This window comes from Tamandua tetradactyla, chromosome 3 (genome assembly GCF_023851605.1).
Source record: "Tamandua tetradactyla isolate mTamTet1 chromosome 3, mTamTet1.pri, whole genome shotgun sequence".
In the NCBI taxonomy this organism is placed as follows: domain Eukaryota; kingdom Metazoa; phylum Chordata; class Mammalia; order Pilosa; family Myrmecophagidae; genus Tamandua; species Tamandua tetradactyla.
In genome coordinates this window covers 175,774,194-175,783,525 of record NC_135329.1, presented here as the reverse complement: position 1 = coordinate 175,783,525, position 9,332 = coordinate 175,774,194, and the positions used below count along the sequence as shown (strand labels likewise).

The 9,332-nt window shown below is 37.2% G+C and overlaps 1 pseudogene; it reads left to right on the top strand.

The window, feature by feature from the left end:
* Nucleotides 1–7,314: 7,314 nt before the first annotated feature.
* On the top strand, nucleotides 7,315–8,832 carry LOC143676497 (serine/threonine-protein kinase VRK1 pseudogene; annotated as a pseudogene).
* Nucleotides 8,833–9,332: the final 500 nt, after the last annotated feature.

Below are 9,332 nucleotides of genomic sequence, written 5' to 3'. Positions count from 1 at the left end.
TCTTCACAGTTTCAATATTTATAATTAATTTTATAATTTTGATGTTCATACAGCATCATGACCTTGAATGTTCTATTTATATATCATGGCCATGTGATTTGGTACGCTGAGTTGTCACCATGGTGACATGAGGTTGAGGTCTCATGCCCAGAGCTCAGGCTGTGCTTGGAGATCATACAGGGTCAGTCCTCAGGCCACTTTGGCACAGAGACCAAGGACTACTCCTCTCAACTCTAACTTCTATATTTCTGGGCAAGGAGGAAACCAGAAAACACAGAACCACCCGTTGAGCCACAAATAAGCTAATGGCCTTGCAAACCAGCATGCTTTCTTAGCGGAAGGATATACTTGGGAAAAAGAGGCGAGGCCCCTGGTTTAGAGAAGGAAAAAGAAAATGAAAGAAAAATCTGTCCAAATATCAAACTGACTCATTACTGTGTACATTTATATGTGAATTATTCAATATTTATGTTATATTTAAAGAAAAAGCATACATTAAGAAAACCAACATGGCTTAGTCCAGTCTTCTGCTTTTCTGTTTTCCTCCTAAACCTGGCTAAATGTTTTCATGAAAATGGAGAAAAGGATCATAGTGGGGAAGAAACCTAGACAGAAAGAAAAGAATCCAGACTGTTAAGAATCTAATGAAGAAAGTCAACGGCTCAAAATTCAAGTCATGTTCAAAATAGCCCAACACTGTTTTTCAGCTAAGTTTATTCTTTTTTTATTATTAATTAAAAAAATTAACTAACACAACATTTAGAAATCATTCCATTCTACATATACAATCAGTAATTCTTAATATCATCACATAGATGCATATTCATCATTTCTTAGTACATTTGCATCAATTCAGAAAAAGAAATAGAAAGACAATAGAAAAAGAAATAAAATGATAATAGAGAGAAAAAATAAAGATAAAAAATTAAAAATTAAAAAAAAACTATACCTCAGATGCAGCTTCATTCAGTGTTTTAACATAATTACATTACAATTAGGTATTATTGTGCTGTCCATTTCTGAGTTTTTGTATCCAGTCCTGTTGCACAGTCTGTATCCCTTCAGCTCCAATTACCCATTATCTAGCCCTATTTCTATCTCCTGATGGTCTCTGTTATCAATGTCATATTCCAAGATTATTCTCTAATGTCGGTTCACATCAGTGGGACCATACAGTATTTGTCCTTTAGTTTTTGGCTAGTCTCACTCAGCATAATGTTCTCTAGGTCCATCCATGTTATTACATGCTTCATAAGTTTATCTTGTCTTAAAGCTGCATAATATTCCATCGTATGTATATACCACAGTTTGTTTAGCCACTCGTCTGTTGATGGACATTTTGGCTGTTTCCATCTCTTTGCAGTTGTAAATAATGCTGCTATAAACATTGGTGTGCAAGTGTCCGTTTGTGTCTTTGCCCTTAAGTCCTCTGAGTAGATACCTAGCAATGGTATTGCTGGGTCGTATGGCAATTCTATATTCAGCTTTTTGAGGAACTGCCAAACTGCCTTCCACGGTGGTTGCACCATTTGACATTCCCACCAACAGTAGATAAGTGTGCCTCTTTCTCCACATCCTCTCCAGCACTTGTCATTTTCTGTTTTGTTCATAATGGCCATTCTGGTGGGTGTGAGATGATATCTCATTGTGGTTTTGATTTGCATTTCTCTAATGGCCAGGGACATTGAGCATCTCTTCATGTGCCTTTTGGCCATTTGTATTTCCTCTTCTGAGAGGTGTCTGTTCAAGTCTTTTTCCCATTTTGTAATTGGATTGGCTGTCTTTTTGTTGTTGAGTTGAACAGTCTCTTTATAAATTCTGGATACTAGACCTTTACCTGATATGTCGTTTCCAAATATTGTCTCCCATTGTGTAGGCTGTCTTTCTACTTTCTTGATGAAGTTCTTTGATGCACGAAAGTGTTTGATTTTGAGGAGCTCCCATTTATTTATTTATTTCTTCAGTGCTCTTGCTTTAGGTGTAAGGTCCATAAAACCACCTCCAATTGTAAGATTCATAAGATATCTCCCTACATTTTCCTCTAACTGTTTTATGGTCTTAGACCTAATGTTTAGATCTTTGATCCATTTTGAGTTAACTTTTGTATAGGGTGTGAGATGCGGGTCCCCTTTCATTCTTTTGCAAACGGATATCCAGTTCTCTAGGCACCATTTATTGAAGAGACTGTTCTGTCCCAGGTGAGTTGGCTTGACTGCCTTATCAAAGATCAAATGTCCATAGATGAGAGGGTCTATATCTGAGCACTCTATTCGATTCCATTGGTCGATATATCTATCTTTATGCCAGTACCATGCTGTTTTGACCACTGCGGCTTCATAATATGCCTTAAAGTCAGGCAGCGCGAGACCTCCAGCTTCGTTTTTTTTCCTCAAGTTGTTTTTAGCAATTCGGGGCACCCTGCCCTTCCAGATAAATTTGCTTATTGGTTTTTCTATTTCTGAAAAGTAAGTTGTTGGGATTTTGATTGGTATTGCGTTGAATCTGTAAATCAATTTAGGTAGGATTGACATCTTAACTATATTTAGTCTTCCAATCCCTGAACACGGTATGCTCTTCCATCTATTTAGGTCTTCTGTGATTTCTTTTAACAATTTTTTTGTAGTTTTCTTTGTATAGGTCTTTTGTCTCTTTAGTTAAATTTATTCCTAAGTATTTTATTCTTTTAGTTGCAATTGTAAATGGAATTCGTTTTTTGATGTCTCCCTCAGCTTGTTCATTGCTAGTGTATAGAAACACTACAGATTTTTGAATGTTGATCTTGTAACCTGCTACTTTGCTGTACTCATTTATTAGCTCTAGTAGTTTTGCTGTGGATTTTTCAGGGTTTTCAACGTATAGTATCATATCATCTGCAAACAGTGATAGTTTTACTTCTTCCTTTCCAATTTTAATGCCTTGTGTTTCTTTTTCTTGTCTAATTGCTCTGGCTAGAACCTCCAACACAATGTTGAATAACAGTGGTGATAATGGACATCGTTGTCTTGTTCCTGATCTTAGGGGGAAAGTTTTCAATTTTTCCCCATTGAGGATGATATTAGCTGTGGGTTTTTCATATATTCCCTCTATCATTTTAAGTTTATTCTTCAATTGAAAAATTACGTCACCCCATTATTCTTGTTTGCTTGTTTTGCATTGTTTTGTATTTTAGTTCTCAGGGAAGAATGAGCCCTAAAGAGGTCTGGGTTTATTTATTTTACCTTTTCCCTTGTCTTCACTCCACCTTTCACCATTCACTTCTAGATAGAGATACCTTACAGTTTAGAAGTTCAGTAGCTGTTTCTACTGTCTTTGCTACTTGAAGAAAAGCTTGGGGATCACTGAAAAAGCCAAGGTCTAACAGTATAATTTAGGTGAGTTGCAAACAGGTATTTCTCTTCTCCAACCTTGAGACTAGTGAAATTGCTTTACACTGTCAAGTAATCAAAACTCAGCATTTGTTGCACATGAGTGTTTCATTCTGTCACAATCTGCTTGGTTTTATCCACCAAATAGAACAGCTGAATATATATTCCAAAATGGTCTTGGTTAATTCAGGGAAAAAAAAAAATCTGCCACTGGAGTCTGAGGCCCCTTTGCTAGGGTAGGTCCTTCCTCTCTGGGCACCTTACCAAATGAGGAGGTGTCCCTCAGCTCCCCTGGATCTCAGGTCCCATCCACCTGCCTATTTCATATGTGGGACGCTTTTGCAAATCAGTCACTATCTGACAGGGAGCCCTGCCCAGATCTTTATCTCCCTTGCTCCCACAATAGACAACTAAACTATAAGAATATCATTCAAAATTTTAATTATTAAAATTGTTTCTGATTATGAAAGCATTACATACTCAACAAAGAAAATTTTGAAAATGCCAAAAGGAGTAATAACAAAAATAAAATTCAGCAGAAATCCTATAGTGTGTGTGCGTGTGTGTGTGTGTGTAAAAACTATTGGACTATAATGCATAAAGAGTTTTTGTGTCAATTTTCTCCCTGAATTTCACTCCAGCCTACTTTCTCTCCACCCTCCTTGAAAGACTAAACCTGGGCAGGGTCTGCTCTGCCAGCTCCTTCCTACTCTCTCACCTGCCTGGGGCCCCACCTACCTGATTGGATTATAGAGGATTATTTTTTTTTTTCCTTTCCCAATAGAATGTTCACGTTGACTTGCTGCCCTATGGTGGGTCCACTAAGGCATTTATCATAAATGCTGTGGAATTCACTCTGGCAATGACCACTGACATAAAAATCCCTGTGGTTCTTGAGTATAATTTTCCTTCTGGGGAATTAGAATCTGACTTCATGGAATTAGGAATTTGCTACTGGCCTGAACAACAGAGAAATAGCTGGAAGCCCCGCCACCCACCCAAAGTGGAAATGAAATAACTCACTTGTAACTAAATCATGGGCCAAAAAGAAAATCAAAGGGAAATTTGATAGTGTTTCGAATTATAATAAAATGAAAATAAGACATATCAAAATTTGTGGGATGCCTCTAAAGCAGTACTTGGGAAATTTATAGCACTAAATACCTATATTAGAAAAGAAGAAAGGTCACAAGCCAATGACTGCAGCTTCCATCTTAAGAAACTAGAAAAAGAAAAGCAAATGAAACCAAAATGAGTAGATGAAAGTAATAAAGATCGGAGCAGAAATCAATGAAATTGATAACCAAAAAGTAATAGGTCAATGAAACTGATAGCTGTTTCTTTGAGAAGATCTGTTAAATGGATGAGCTTCTCTTTTCTCTACCTCCTCTTTACCCTGCTGGTGAGGGAGGCAGTCCCACCCTGGGGTTTTGGAAATAGGCAAACACACAACACCTGCCACTGGGCAGATGAGACCGGCAGCGGTTTATTAGTGAGACGTACAGCCCTGGGGAAAGAGGACGCTGCATGCCACGCAAGGCCACACAGGGGTTGCACTTAGGGATAAAATGAACGAACAGGAGCTGTGGGAGGCAGGCTTCACAGCAACAAGAGAGCAGGGCACCCTTGGTTCCCATGGGAGAATGTGATCCCCTTGTTTAATTCCTTGGGCCAGCAAGAAATGAAACCCACGAGATTGAGGAATGGGTGGAGTACAGCTGGTCTGGTTGATAAGGGAACTAGCCTCATGGGGAGTCTTTCCCCACATATGTAGGGGACGTATCTGGTAACAGGTGGGAAATTGAGTTAGGCCTTTGGGGCTCTATGAGACTCAAGGATGTCAGTGCAGCTCTTGAAATTTTAGGTTTTACAATGCAACCTCTAACCCAGTAGGTCAAGAGAGGAGACACAAGTTACAAATATCAGAATAAGAAAGACAACATCATTATATATTCTACAGATATTAAAGGATAATAATGGACTATTATGAACAACTTTACATCAATATACTCAATAACTTAGATGAAAGACATGAATGTCTTGAAAGACAAAAACGGCCAAAGTAGACCCAAAAAGAAATAGATAACCAGAATATCACTATATCCATTAATGAAATTGAATGTGTAGTTAAAAACCTTCCTAAAAAAGGAAACTTGAAGTCCAGATGACATCACTATTGAATTCTAGCAAATATTTAAGGAAGATGTAATGCCAATTGTATATAAATTCTTCCAGAAAACTGAAAAGGAAGGAATAATCCCTAGTCGTTCTATGAGACTAACATTATCCTAATACCCAAACCAGACATCATGAGCAAAGAAAATGGCAGGCCAGTTTCCCTCGTGAACATAAAAGCAAGAATTCTGAACAAAATTTTAGCAAATTGAATCCAGCACTATATTGAAAAGGTGAAATATCATGTAGACAGGGTTTATTCAGAAATGCAAAGTTAGTTTAAGATTTAGAAATCAATCAATGCACTTCTCAACATTAACCAACTAAGAAAGAATAACCATATGATTATCTCAATGCATGCAGAAAAAGCATTGACAAAACACATCTTTTCCTGGTGAAAATCTCTCAGCAAACTGAAATAGAACTTCCTCAACCTAACACAGGCAACTACAATAAACCTAGAACTAAAATCGTGATTAATGATGAAAGACTGAAGTCTTTCTCCCCAACATCAGGAATAAGGCAAGAATGTTTGCTTTCACCATTTCTATTTAACATTTTACTAGAGGATCAAGCCAGTGCCATAAGGCAAGAAGAAGAAATAAGTCACTCAGATCGAGAAGGAAGAAATAACACTGTCTTCATTCACAGATGACATGATCATCATAGAAAATGTGAAGAAAACTACAAAAAAAAAACTATCAAACTTGACAAACAAGTTTAGTAAGATTGCAAGAAACAAGATCAATATACAAATATCAATATATTTCTATATGCTACCAATGAATGATTGAATATTGAAATAAAAATGCTATTTACAATAGCATCAAACATATGAATTAGAAATAATTCTGACAAAAGTTGAGCAAACCTAGTAGTTGAAAACTACAGAACATTGCTGAGAGAAATTAAAAGAAGAGAAGCAAATTGAGATATATTGTGTCCATGGGGTGAAAGATTCACTACTAAGGTGTCAGTTCTTTTCCATTTGAACCATAGACTGAATGCAATTTCATTCAAAATCATAAAGGACTTTTTAATCAAAATTAACAAACTGATTCTAAAATTTAAATGGCAATGCAAAGGACTTAAAATAGCCAAATACCTTTGAAAAAGAATAAATTGGAGGATTAACACAACCTGATTTGAAGACTTATTATAAAGCTACAGTAATCAGGACAGTGACACAAAGATAGAAAATCGATAAATGGAATAGAATACGGAGTTCAGAAGTAGACCTACACATATACAGTCAATTTATTTTCAAAAAAAGTATATATGAGTCAGTAAAGAAAGCCTTTTCTACAAATGGTGCTGGAACAATTGGAGATACATATGCAAAAAATGAACTTTGATCCATGACTCATACTACATGCAAAAATTCACTCAAAAGGTACCATATGCCTAACGGTAAAACCTAAAAGTATAAAACTTGTAGGAGAAAATCTCTGTGATCTTGGATTAGGAAAAGATTTGTTATATATAACACCAAAAAAATGAACAATAAATGAAAAAAATGATAACTTGGACTTCATCAAGCTTAAAAAACTTTTGCTCTTCAAAAGATATTTTAGGGGAATGAAAGAAAAAGCCATATACTGGGAGGTAATATTCGGAAAACATACATGTCACAAAGCTGCCCCCTTCAATGATTCCTAAATGATTTTGACGATTTTTGTCATCTTCCCTATTTACTTGTTCTATTATTAAACTTATGATTTTTTATAATTTCACTTTCTTTACTTAAAAAATGTTCATAAATAAATGTTACTAAAAAGAAAATGTTATATCTTATTCCCATAAATGGAAAAGCACTACATTTGCTATAAAAGAGAACACGTAAAAATAAATAAAATGAAAATACAACACTGCTACTAGCTAGATACTATTGCCTACTCCATCTTTGTCAAAAAGGGAACTTAGGGTACTGGGCAGAAGGCAATCTCTCCGCGGCTTGGGTAAAAATGCCTCGTGTAAAAGCAGCACAAGCTGGTAAGCAGGGTCCTTCAAAGAGACGTCTTGCAGAACAGTTTGCAGTTAGGGAGATAATAACTGACATGACAAAAAAGGAATGGAAGCTAGGATTGCCCATTGGTCAAGGTGGCTTTGGTTGTATATATCTTGCTGATACAAATTCTTCAAAATCAGTTGGTAGTGATGCACCCTGTGTTGCAGAAGTGGAACCCAGTGACAACGGACCTCTTTTTACTGAATTAAAGTTCTACCAGCGAGCTGCTAAACCAGAACAAATTCAGAAATGGATTCGTTCCCATAAATTGAAGTACCTGGGTGTTCCAAAATATTGGGGGTCTGGTCTACATGATAAGAATGGAAAAAGTTACAGGTTTATGATAATGGATCGCTTTAGGAGTGACCTTCAGAAAATATACGAAGCAAATATGCTAAAAGGTTTTCTCGAAAGACTGTTTTACAGCTAAGCTTAAGAATTCTGGATATTCTGGAATATATCCACGAGCATGAATATGTACATGGATGGAGATATCAAGGCCTCAAATCTTCTTCTGAGCTACAGGAATCCTGACCAGGTTTACTTGGTAGATTATGGCCTTGTTTATTGATACTGTCCAGAAGGAGTCCATAGGAATACAGAGAAGACCCTAAAAGATGTCACGATGGCACTCTTGAATTCACCAGCATCGATGCGCATAATGGCGTGGCCCCCTCAAGACGGGGTGATTTGGAAATACTTGGTTATGGCATGATCCAATGGCTCAGTGGCTGTCTTCCTTGGGAAGATAATTTGAAAGATCCTAACTATGTTAGAGATTCCAAAATTAGATACAGAGAAAATATTGCAGGTTTGATGGACAAATGTTTTCCCGAGAAAAACAAACCAGATGAAATTGCCAAATACATGGAAACAGTGAAATTTCTGGGCTATACTGAAAAACCTCCTTATCAAAATTTACGAGATATACTTTTGCAAGGACTCAAAGCTATAGGAAGTAAGGATGATGGCACACTGGACCTCAGTGTTGTGGAGAATGGAAGTTTGAAAACAAAAACAGTAACAAAGAAGCGAAAGAAAGAAATTGAGGAAAGCGCAGCATCTAGTGTTGAAGACATGGAATGCTCAAATATAAAGAAAGAAGATTCGGCTATACAAACCCATACAAGAACCAGAAAGAAAATTCAGAAGTAAATCAAATCCTGTGAACCAGTTTTTCTTTTCTTTCTTTCCATTTGGCTTTTTTCTCCTATTCTACTTTAGGTGTTTTTTTTTTTTTTTTCATGTGAGTCCTGGTGGGTTGGGGAATAGAAAATTAGGTACCGATGTCATTAAAAAACATTTGTAAACTTTTTTTATTAAAATGAATGCTTTGCACAGTTAAAAAAAAAAAGGGAACTTAGCAGGTCGGGGGACACAATATATATTAGCAATGACAGTGCATTTTTCTCCCTGATGTAAGAAAAGTGTAAAGCTAATAACTCCCCACTCCGTGGTTTCCTGTTTGCTTCTCTGTGCACCCCCCAGTATCCTCTGTGCTTCCTCCATCGTGGGGGCCGCAGTCTATAGGGGAACATTGCACTAGTTCACAGCACAGGTATCTAGAACTTGGCTAAATGCGGATCCCGTGGATACCCAGCCTGCAGGTGACGAAAGCAGACTAATAACCAAAAAAGAGGCTGGGGGAGAGCCCAGCTTCACCTGCTCCAGTCAGCCCCTGCAATCTGGACAGATCACTGCAGCGGAGCCCACCCTGCATTTCCTCCACAACTCCGCTGGAAATTCCGGGCTCACCACCGCGTTGCCAAGGTTTGAGCGGCCCG